Source organism: Sparus aurata, chromosome 23 (genome assembly GCF_900880675.1).
Source record: "Sparus aurata chromosome 23, fSpaAur1.1, whole genome shotgun sequence".
NCBI lineage: Eukaryota > Metazoa > Chordata > Actinopteri > Spariformes > Sparidae > Sparus > Sparus aurata.
In genome coordinates, this window is record NC_044209.1 from 23,764,970 (window position 1) to 23,777,533 (window position 12,564).

The window sequence follows — 12,564 nt, forward strand, 5'->3', positions numbered from 1 at the left end:
TATTAAAAATGTCCGGGACTTCTTCCATATGTGTCACACTGCAGGGCTGTGAGTTTAGCAGGCTTATCTAGTCACACTTGGACTAATGTGACAGAGTGACCTTCCATATTAGGGAAATTTGATACTCACTTGCATTCCAACCGTGTTCTTCCTATACGTGCACATTGGCCAACAACAGTATTTAAACTGTCATTTGTGATATTCTCCATTATTTTTTCATTAACCTGCCAGTGCCTTCTGCAGCTGCCTGCTACTTAGTGAGCCATCAGCAGACACGCCAGTTAACCAATACGCTCAACTTTATCTCAGCTCAGTTAATTATAACTTTTCCCCAAGAATGCTTCGGGGCTTGATGACACGGCACGAAGGAAAGACTCCCACACCGCTGCCAGCATGTGATACCCTATGAATACTTTGATGTGTTATCAGCGCTGCATATGGCTACTTTCCACGAGACTTCTGTTGAAGAATATAGGGGGAAAGTTTGAGGGGAAAAGTTCATGCACGGCACGTGGAAAAGAAAAAAATGGCTTCCTCTCAAATTTCGGCGCCTCTTTTCCTTGAATGCTTGTGCTCATGTAAAGCTGGGATTGGTAAGATTGTAGAAACGGGCAAGAGAAAGATAGATTTTTAAATTTATCCAACAGAAAAATGTATAACCCCTTCAGGAACACGTGAATCAGCAGTCCATGTAGCTCTCACTGTCTAGCTGGGAGATGCGCTAGCTGGCTAAAATATTCTGTTAAATGCCAAAATTCCACAATCATACAAACACAAGCAGAATTGCGTCACAAAAACTGTTAAAAAAAAAAAAAAACTGCTGTAGAAAAACTTCACTGCTGTAGATATGTGCTTTGTGCTAACTGGATTAGCTTGGCTTCAGGGACTTTGTGCTTTGTGCTAACATTAGCTACTGAAGACGTGTTGCTGCCGCTCTGTTCTATGGCTCATGGGCTATGTGCTTTGCGATACTATGTAAACCATTGACAGAAAGGCCGTCACTTCTGCTGCAGCTCACTCGTTCTAAGGTTCAGTGGCTGTGTGCTTAGTGAGATGGAATTAGCCGGGGTAGCCTAGCTGCTGACGAGCAGGCTCAGCCACTGCTAACTGTTAGTGCAGCACATCGTCGTCTTTGCTCACTATTTCCAACAGAACAGAAAACACCTAACATCATTGAAATGAGCGTAAACAACACACTAGCTTGTCTGTTAGCACTGGGGAAGTTTCACTGCGCTTTCTCAGCCGCTCTTGTGCTGCTAGCTCGCTTATACCGTCGCTTTGGCATTTCATCCGCCTAGCCTTGATAAAGACTGGTCGTACACGGTGCGTGCAGCATCGAAAGGCGTCCCGCAGTGTCACATTTATTCACAGTGTTCATTGATGCGTACAGTGTATTAACTCCTCATTATGAAAGAACTTAAAGCTGCCCGACTGACCATTCTAACCTTCAAAGTAAATACCAAAGAAGCTGTTGTAAATGTCATGAACTTTGAAAGACTCTGAGGAGAAATACACCTCTGCCACTCATCCAAAATGTCGAACAGTATACAATGAAATTATTTACTGTGGGGTCTAATTTTTTTCCCCCCGTCCTATGAAATAAAGAGAAATAATGAGGCAGCATTCAAATATGTGTTTTTTTTGCAGCCGCCTCTTGCAGACTCCAAAGCTGTAGAGGTCTTTCATAACTCCTGCCTTGAAAACCTATTGAAATTCTACTGAGGCTCCATCCCTGAAACTTCACACGCTTTACAAGCCCGTGTCTGTAATCTCTGTATTGTGAGGACGACATCTAAAGAAAAACAGTTGGGAGTTTGCTGTGTCCTAGAAAACGCTGTTGCTATAGTCAGCTTCCAAAAAACGCATCAATAAACGTAAAAAATGCTCAAATTCAACGATGGAACAAGGCTCGGTATATCTTATAATGTTTATTGGCTGCTTTTGCATAATGTACCAAGTTTTGTGCCATTTGTTTTCTGATGCCACAAAATTTCCAGGTTGTTTCTGCAGTCCCCTCCAAGAAGACCTCTCCCAAGTATTTATATCGAGACGTCTACTTGTGCCCCTTAATGAGCCAAAGCTATGGCGGATAATGAGGATGTTCCTTTTCTCCGGTGGACAATGAGAAGAGCAGACTTCCCTTTTAGATGATTTGAAACTTGGCAGCCAGGAACACCTCCAGAGGAAATCTCATTAAATAAGAAAATGTCATGTGAGCTAACCTCTACCTGCATCGTTGCACCTTTTGAATATGTCATCATCCCCCGAGGTTTCTCCAGGAACATGTTTTATCCCTCTGTATCATACTTCAAGCTGTTCCTCTAAATTAAAAAGATGTCTTAAAAAAAAAATAAAGAAAACTGGATCTACATCCTCTGCAGATGCTTCTCTGTATTTTCTCAAGAAGTGTCGGCATCTCTGCCTCTTCATGCTTGATGTAATACAACTGACGAGCCCGGTGTCACACTAATGAAAAAGATTCACATTACAGAAGCGGTGCATTCTTGAGGGGGGGAAAAAAAGAAGGGAACAACACAGCTACACATGCACACCTACTGTATGTACACACACCATTAACCAATGTGAAAACCTTTCCCCCCTCACCTCATTTCCTCTGCTCTGTTGAACATGTGCTGCTTTGCCTTGCCTTACCTCCACAAAGGTCAAGTGCAGAATGGGTCTCCAGGCACACAGTCAACTAATTAAGCAGTAGTGGTGGATGATGCTGACTTGCTCCCGGGGCCTCGCCGAGGTCGGTAGACACCGTCAGTGGGTAGCCAACGTGTTGTTTCACATGCAAGCGAGGTGGAGATTTGCATTGCATTGTTCTTATGCAGTCATAAAAGGACTGTTGAAATAAAAAAGGTACGTTTGACACACAGCGTCTCGCAGATGGTGCTGCCGATGAATATGTAAAACAGCATAGTGATACCGGATGGATGCAACGGGTGGGAAAATAAGCTGGACGATGTAAATGTATGTACATTTGGATGTGCAGAGGTTTAAATGCGTAGTATGTCGTGTGCAGAGCTAATTCTAGGCTGTTGCAAGGCCGTCATTGGCGACACCAAGACGTTTCTGGTCCCAGCAAAGAAACAGACAGTTACATAACTCCCTGTGAATTAGTTTTTTTCCCACTTCAGTTTTTATTTGAATTAAACAAAGTCGTGTTACCTTGAGATTAAAACATCCTCGGAGCAAAACAACTGAATAGGTCGCCATGTTGCATCGTGTTCTACACTACAAGGACTCACAACCGACGTCTGGTTTCACACTGCACACCAACAGCCGATCTCCTCCCTGTACAGACTTTGCAGTACTTCTCACTTCCTCCTCCGAAGCCGTAATGTTTACTACAGCTGCTACAGGTCACCACCTCAGAAACGTACATGTGGCTCTTAAAAAGGCTGCTCGCATTTTCAGCCTATATGGTTGATTCCCCCACATCAGGTTCTTGTGCTGAACTGAGTCAGCCAGCAGCTGGCTGCAGGTTTATATTTACCCAACAGACATGAAAGTGGCAATCTTCCAGCAACATAGACCTGCCAATTCACTTCCAACTTCCGAGGTCAGCGTGCGAGGGGGACAGTTTGGTTCACCTAGGCACACAAAAGTACATAGAAATATGAAGGTGCAGCACCAGCAGCAGGAGAATATGAGGGAAACAACAGATTAATGCAATTTATAGAGCCAGAAAGTCGTGTCGGGGGAGGTTGGGGATGGTCTGGTGGTTTATCCTGAGTTTGAGTCCCATGTGATGTCAACAAGTAGTGGTGACTGATTTGAGGAAGTCAGTTCTTTTAAGCAAAACTGTAATCGAGTAATTTTTGGCATCTTTATTTTGTAAATGTAACCATACGCAGCCCACAGAAGAGACCGTGTTGTTTTCACGGATAGGCGAGGCCATATGTGCAGTAAGTCAAGTGGTGAAAAAGTCCAGATAGGGAAGTGGACAGGGTGCCTGGACGGGCCAAACACACCAGAACCAAGACTGCTGTTTGTGTCCCATGTGAGATCAAATTTAAATGAGCTATTCAATGTTACGTAACATACCAGAAGTAATATATGTAAACTTAGTTATGTAACTATCATACTTATTTTAACCCAAACCATGATTTTTTTCCCTAAACCCAACCAAACTGCGACTGTTTCACACCAACACAAACACCAGCCACTTGATGTTGAAGGTCCGATACTCTTTCAGCGCTTATTATGTGTCATTTATGGGAATAATCACAATCACCACGTCGTCGCTGGAAAATCAACCTATTCAGTTGTCTAGCTATGAGGAAGTGTTTGCAAAATACCCTGTTTCAGAAAATGCCAACCTTTAAGTTTCAAACAGATTTGAATATTTTGTTGATTTAAATGGCATAAATTACACTAAATGATAATTGTGAAAAACTGCCAATAGACCTTATTTTCTTAGCTTCCCACTGCTGTAATAGCTTAAACTTCCTGGGCGATATATTTAAATGCTGTGTTGTTGGAAAATCAACCTGGAAGACAAACGAGCCGTTAAGGAGGCTGCGCAGGATTGTCCAGCGCTGGCAGAGGGCCGCACTCTGCCGGCTGCCTTCCATTTAAATGTGGGATCAGAGAGACAGTCAATTCAGTGTACCGGACTGCGCCGAAGGGACCCCCAGAGGAAAAGAAGGGGTGTGCCTTGATAACAGACACCTCCTCTCCAGGACGCCTGATAAATGCAGTCAGTCTGAGTCTGTTACTTCGATAATTAAGTCCTCATTCAACGGAGGGGAATGTGCCTGACGGCGTGTTCAGGGGAGCGCAACAAAATGAGGAGCTCTGCCAGTGACCACCGCTCACACAGACTCCCCCGTTTTTTTTATTTTTTTGTCATTCATGAGGACTCCCAGAGCCCACTGGCCTCAGCTATAAGCAGCTCGAGCATGCACAGATCCCGAAAAACTTTTTTAAATCCCTGCAGGCGGCAAAAATGAACAGCACTTGACTCTGAACAACACCAAGAGTTCACTTGACTGCAAATGGATGAAAAAAGGGGAAAGTAAGCAGGTATTCTGAATGCTATTAGTAAGGAGTCACCGAGCTGTCGAGCACATACGAGCGCAGCAAGCTCCTGTTTTCTGGTTGAAAGAGCAGATATTGTGCTCAGTATCCCCGTCTGTCCCTGACCACCTCCTCAGGTACACGAGCCACTGATACGATACAAAAGGTTTTGCAGAGACTTGAGTGTACAAACCCTCTTAGTATTACAGGACCAATGCTTCTGTTTGGCCCTTTTTGATCGATTCTGCATGTTTGTGTTGCTTATTCAGACATAATTATTAATGTATGTTTGGGATTTATGAAGGCGTCTCTAATGGAACGGAACCATAAAGCTGTCGCGATTGTTTTCAGGGTGTGAATAAAAAGCCATCACTGTCATAAATGCAGATGGAGGACGTGCTCTGTTGATACAATGCCTCATTGACCCTTAATGTGTATGCATTTTGGGAAGGGAAAAAAAAAAATGGCGAATCATTCTTGGATATAAGTCTCTGTAATTGTGGAACTAATGGCCTTACTTTGGAGAACAGGAGACAATAATCAGAAGGGAGAAAGAAGAAAAAAAAAAAAAAAAAAAAAAAAAGAGCCAGTGAGATTGCTTTCGCCTGCCTGGGATAGATTCTCGGAGGGAAATTATCACAGATTGCGGCGAGGCTCTTTGTAATCACACCGGCTCCGGTTTAGCGTAATGTGACTTATCAAAGCATTTCCATTGTGTCATTACTTTCATGCTTTCAGAGAAAATGGGCTCATTCGGTCGGTATCAGTCTAACTCATTCTCTTGTCTTCAAGCGTTTCCTCCTTCAGCCCTCAACCCCTCAACCCACATATTAAATATTTTAAGATACTCGCTGCTCGCTCCAGCCTGCGCTCTACTCCACACTGTTATTACTGTGTGAGTCTGTAAGTCTTAAGGTGAACAAGCACAGTGTGATTGCATGCACATCCATTGATTTTGAATGAGTTGAATTACTTCAGCCTTAGTGATTCCTTGCATCCTCCAGTCAGCAGGTAAAAATGTTGGCAGGTTATATTTCTGCAAATCACTGATATGTTCACATTTGTACATCAGCCCAGTCACCATGGTGATGTCTTATCATGTTCACATTACATGTTTTGTCATGTACTCCAACCCCCGATATGACATGTACTGTCATATCGGTACATGTCATAGACCTCAGGACATGTACGGCCGTGCTTGTGGCAACCAAAACAGGTGTTTTAATGCCAAGCCCCGATCTTTTCCTCGCCTTTGCCAAGCGGTTTTTGTGCCCAGACCAAAAGCACAGTGTTGCCAAAGCATGTGATATAAAATAAAACTTAAAGAAAGGTAAAGATGCAACATGTCTGTGGTTTGCTGAAACACACATTGCCAACATTTATTCAGGCCAATGGCTTGTGCAAACTCTGCGCCAAAGTCATTACTGATGGCTGAATTCTATGAAGGTGAGCTAGTTCCAGGCAGGGGTGGTTCTAGGGGGGGGGCAACAGGGGCCAGTGGCCCCGTAACTCTGAGTCTGGACCCCCCTGTGGCCCCCCTGACAGGGAGTCTGCGTCAATAATACAATGACAGATTTTCTTGCAATGATTTTGCTCTGAACGGAAAGGCAGAAATAAAGTGTCTCAGCAGTTTACTACCCAATCACAATTGCTGAAATTGTAAACACTGCTTTGTCTGAATGAGGGATTTTTCCTTTTTTCCGGGTTGTATGTGCCCCCTAACAAAAAAGCCGGCCCCAACCTGGCCCCCTTATTAAAACTGGTCTAGAACCACCACTGGTTCCAGGGCTTGGGATTGTGCATGTTCACTTACTGGCATGGCTCACTGGGACACTTAACAGAATGAAGCCACTGTTAATGTTTCTGGACACACCTGCTTTGACGAGTCAAAATGTCTGCCACAAAAATTGCTGTAAAATCCAAGTGATTTGGGGAAATATCCTTGTAATTTTTTTTTCCTGGTAAAGAGGTAGATATATCACTCTTGTATGAAGCTACCGCAAGGAGTCCGATAGCTTAGCTTAGCTTAGCTTAGCACAAAGACTGGTAGCAGGTGGAAACAACAAGCCTGGCTCTGTCCAAGAGTAACAAACTCCAACTGCTAAAGTTCACAAGGTGTAACAAAAAAAAATAAAGAAAAAAAAGGGTTTTATCAGAAGCAATTAAGAGACAGCTCGGCAGACTGTCTGTATATGAGGCCTGTTATTGGTCGCCAAGATGTGTTTTTTACGCAACACAGAGATAAGCTTTAAAAACATTTAGATCTGATCACTGTCCATCCTCCACACCGTCCAAACTGCACACCTCTAATCCATCAAATCATTAGCTGTATAAAATCCTGGTTCTTCATCCACTCGTTGCCAGGTTGTTATTTCAGTAATAATGGTCACATCTCGAGCCCTTTGTCTCCCCGTGGCTCCAGCTACCGGGACTGTTGTCCCTTATCCACCTTCGTTCCCTGGAAATGCTGCCAAAAAACCTTCTTGGAATCATTCAGTGCTCAGTTTGTATTCTGCATTTGGGTCCGTCGTGTTGATCAAAACAGAAGCTGGTTACACTGTCCAAATGACCTTTTGGACCATCAGCATGGATCCACTTCATGGCTTTTAAAATAAGATCAGTGTTCAGTCTCAATATTTTTTTCTGCCACCGTGTTACGTTTTCAGTCACAACACAGGCATCGATTTTTTTTTTGTAGGAGACATTTTTTGCTTTTGGTAATATCAAACGATTATTGTTGTCAGGAAATTACAACCGCCCAGAATGAAAAGACGAGTGATCCGTCATCATAGAGCTCATTTTTGGCACCTTGCAAAAAAGAACAGCTGAAAAAGGCTCGGTAATGCACCTTTTAAAAACAACACTTTGCCAGCTTGTCATCTTCGGGGGGAAATTTGAGAGAATCACTCACCGAACATTTACCTCAGATTTGAAGCGTTATCTTCTTGCGGCAGTACAGTAATTTACATCCGAATGACTTGGTACGAACCCCCCCGAATCTGAGGGTTAGGCTCGTCTGCTCGGTCGGCCTGTAAAAACGGGCTCGGCTTAATGGCTTGTGTTTGGCAGAGACACTCTGAAGCTATAGGAACGCAGCGAAAGAAAGAATCAATCCGAAATGCATGACAAGTTGCACTACACGGGTTCAGAATGTAAGAGGATTATTAATGTTTGCTGACATAACTGGGACTTACAGTGAGCTCCACTGGAATTGTCAGCCTTTGTGCCTCGCAGCATCAAAGTGGTTTGAATCATTAAAACTGGTCCATCAATAATATTCAGTTTGAACAAGTTTAAAAAAAAACAAAAAAAAAAAACGACCTCATACACGGAAAGCGAGAAAACCATAGAAGAATGTCATTTATCAACGGCCTTAAGATTCAGACTCTGTTCAGAGGACTCTGAGATCCAAGTTCAGACTGTAATCATTCATTTAGGACGTGTTCATTTACAGTTAATAGCTGAGCAACGACAGTGATTTCTCTGAACTCCACACTAAACAACTGATATAAAGACAGAGATGGAAAACATCCTGGAGCTGGAGCTTTGCGATGGATTTCCATGAGGCTGGGAAAGAGATTATCATAATGTTGCCATCGCACTTGTGTGGATTTTCAGTGTCGAGCGAAGACTTACCAACAAAGTGTCGGGAACAAGTATGTGCGATTCTGTTTTTGCCGCCGATTTAGTTTTTTTTTTTTTTTTTTTCTCCCCTCTTTCTCGAAGCAGCGCTGGTGCTTTGACACAGACCGAGATCATCGTTCGACATTAAAGCGGATGTCTCTTTCTCCCAGACACGCCGACGCTTCCACACTTCTTCAAGCAGCTGAAGCTGAAGGGTTTTTTTTTTTTTTTTTTTTTCCTGAATGTGTTTTTCTCTCACTCAAAATGAATGACTGGTGCGCTGTAGCTGGCAGCAAGAATCAGAACAGAGGCATTTTGTGAATGTGTGCGCTTCAACATTCAAGGACGACACGTTTTGTCAGTTTTTATTTCATTAAAGCACAAATCACATGATTGTTTGTCACTGTCAGCTATTTTCCAAATATTTCTATGGTATGTAAGGTCTGTTCCTCCTACCTTTCAGACAGGCGGTGGTCTCGGTTAGAGTTACTTGATCATGTCGGAGTGGAGCAGATAAAACCCTGGATTGTATAAAATACATTATTCTGTACCAGTGCGTTCAAGAACTGCTGAATTAAGTCAGTAGAAAAATACGAATATAGAATAAGAAACAAAAAAAAGGACAAAAATGTCATTAAACCCAGTGTGGATGAAGGAAGTAGAGTTCCCTTTATGTAGAGAAAGGGATGGTGGAAGGATTTTGCATCCAGTCAGTCAGCCAATGGATAATGTTTGCCAATATTTACTTAACTCCTGTCCAAGAAGTAGGCCTGCTCACCGCCACCCACTCTACCGTAGTGCACTGGTGACACCTTGTAAAGCCAGAGTCTGCACAATCGTGAAAGGGCAGTGGCGCCACGGTATCAAGTTCCTACTCACACACCCACCCGCTCAATCATTAACGGGGATGAGCTGTGTTTGGATCTTCCCCAAGATCCTCAGTGTCCTGTTTAATACTATCATCATCAACAAATTAAACTTTGAACAAAAATAAACATAACTTATACGCGATAGAGATGTTTTGACCTCACTCCTGAGGAAGTGTCATGTAGTCATGTCAATGCATATCATTAGCTGGGTCTCAATTCAGGGTCTGCATCCTTCGGAGGACGCATTTGAAGGCCAATTACGTCACAACGCCGTGCGAAGGCTGTTCCAATTCGAAAGCTCCTCCAAATACGGCCTTCTTTTACCTCTTTTGGGAGGATGCAGCGCTACATATCCTTCGCGGCCTCCCAGGATTCTTTGCATGCCCGTAAAAGAAGAAAGAAAGAACGAACACAGCAACATCGAGTGGCGTAGATCGTCACTTTCGCAGGCCCAAGCGGCAGAAATCGTGACGCAACCAGGAAATGCTCCAAAGGCTAGATCGTGACATTTAACAACGGCTGACATGGTTATCAAGGTCTCTCCGAAGGACTCGCCTTCGAAGACCGCAAAGGCGGGGTCCTTCGAACGATGCAGACCCTGAACTGAGACACAGCAAATAACTGGACAGAACAAGCCTCACCTCCCCTCTGTTTCCAGTCACTGTGCTAAGCTAAGCTAACTGTTTCTTGACTCTGGCTTATATTACAGTGATTTAAATGTTTTCATCTAGCTCTCAGCATTAAGTCAATTACTGTATGTTGAACTACACCTTTTAAATTCTTGTTGTGCGTGTATGGTTTTGTACACTTGCCTTACATCGAATCATGAAATGTTGGCATCTCGGCTTCAGTTAATGGTCCAACTGTGATTTTATTTCTGACATTAAAACAACAAGTTTGATTAAATTACAATAAATGAAGAAACATGAGAAAAGGTGAAGTTCACAGTGGTTTAACAGAACAAGAAATATGGTGTCGGAAGAGGTTTTCGCAAAAGAAATTGGAACCGAGTCCAGAGAAAAAAAAAAAGATGTTTTTCCTCTTTTTTTTTTTTTTTTTCAAACTAAGAACGCATTAGAGCAAATAACGGGGGATGATGTGGGTGGAAAGGTGTGATTCATGGGGCCCAGCAAATACAGTGTGTCCTGGCTCCTTGTTAAATGTTCTGAAAATGGATAGTGGCCTTTCAAAAAGAAAAAAAAAAACAAAACACAGAACTCTGTCATGCATTCTTGCACGGAGGAAGAGTTGAGCCTCTTTGCCAAAGACTCCCAAGACAAAACGATGTGTCAGAACTGTGGCCCCACACGGTTCATCATGTAAAGGTCACACATATTGCTGCATGGAGGGGCCTGATGAGCATCCAAAGAGAGAGGCCATGTTGCAATTTAACGCGATAGACTCAGTTTGGTGTAGATTATTACAAAACAGCACTCGGTCTTAGAGCTTCAGTAAGCCGTATTTCACAGTGCGATGTGCTGTCTTGTCCTGCTTTTTTTTTTTTTTTTTTTAAAAGGCTGAGTCTGTAGTTTCCCCGTTTGGTGACCTTGAGCCGGCCTGCCAACTCCGTCACAGATAACGCACCAAGTTTGAACTCGGTATAATGAGATGTTACAAACTGAAGCGCTGACGTCTTCATTCTTCAGCCCGCACTCACAAACTATGAGAAAGGGGACATCAGAAGCATCCCACGAGACAAGGTGTTAAATTAAAAAAACCTGATATTACATACTCATCTATGGTCAGTGGTGGACTCGGAAATACTTCATGTCATGGATTTACTTGAAAAAAAAATGCGTACAAACTTCTTTTTTTTCATATATAAAACAAAAATATGAATGAATTCAGGTCAAAAAAGTGTATGTTTAAAAATGTGATTAATGCATTCAGTAATAACAACTTGAATCAATACATTTTGCAAATCATCCTTTTTTTTCTGGATGTTGAGGTCAAATTTCAACCCTGACCAGTTTAAAATAGGCAAATGAGGATTAGAATAGAGAAAACAAAAATAAAGAAATCACAAAAAACTAAGAAATTACGTATTTGGAGTGCAGCTACAGGATTTTTTTCTCAAGCTCCTATGAATTTATTATCAATGTTTTAACATGAATTTTGGCTGAGTTGGAGTGTCCCTTCTCCTAAATACAAGCAATCATAACCACATTTTATTTTGGGGGGTCAAAATACTGCTTTCATGCTTATTTTCATGCTCATGAGTCAAAACATCAAATATTACTGAGGGCCTGTTTGCAACATGACTTGAGAATTTCACTGATTAACCCCTAGCCAATGTTGGAGCGACCTTCTTTGCAACGCCAGGACCTGCCAATCAGGATGCCTGAAAAGAAAATGGAAGAAAAGATGGAGCTGAGGACTTTAGACCCAAATATTAATGTGGGTTTCTAACTTTTCCAGTCTGTCTCTAGCCAAGAGATAGTTTGTGTGAGTGTGTGTGTGAGAGGTGCCGACACCTTTGAGACGTAGGAAACAATTAACCAGTGTCTACAGTGTCTGATCTTCCTGGTTGTTTTGGTGTGATTTCCTGAGGTTTTCTGCGGCGGCGGCGTCTGCTGCAAAAAGCAAACGGCAGCTCATTTGCATTGTACCAAAAAAAATGCTGTCGTTTCTGCAAAGATTATGCTGCGTTTTCTCAAATGTATCAGTTACTTCTGATAATCAGAGACAGATGTGATCATGAACTGTTTCATTAAAAAGCAAAAAAAATTGCCACCGGAGCACGTCTATCAACTGTTTACTCTCATGCCGCGAGGATGCTGACATACGCGTTAATGATGACACTGAAAGGTGACATTTTTCTCTTATTTCCAATCACACCAACACTGTGCGAAAGAGGAGGCAGGAAGTGAGTAAAATCTAAACCGAATCAGTTCGCAAAGTGGTACAAAAATAGAGACATGGAAATTATGCAAAACTTTTATGCTTTAGCCGCTAAGCTGGCAGAGAACTGACGCTGATATCTCATTAAGGAATAAATATTGTTCCATATTTAGAAATACATCACAGATGCATTCAACAGAGG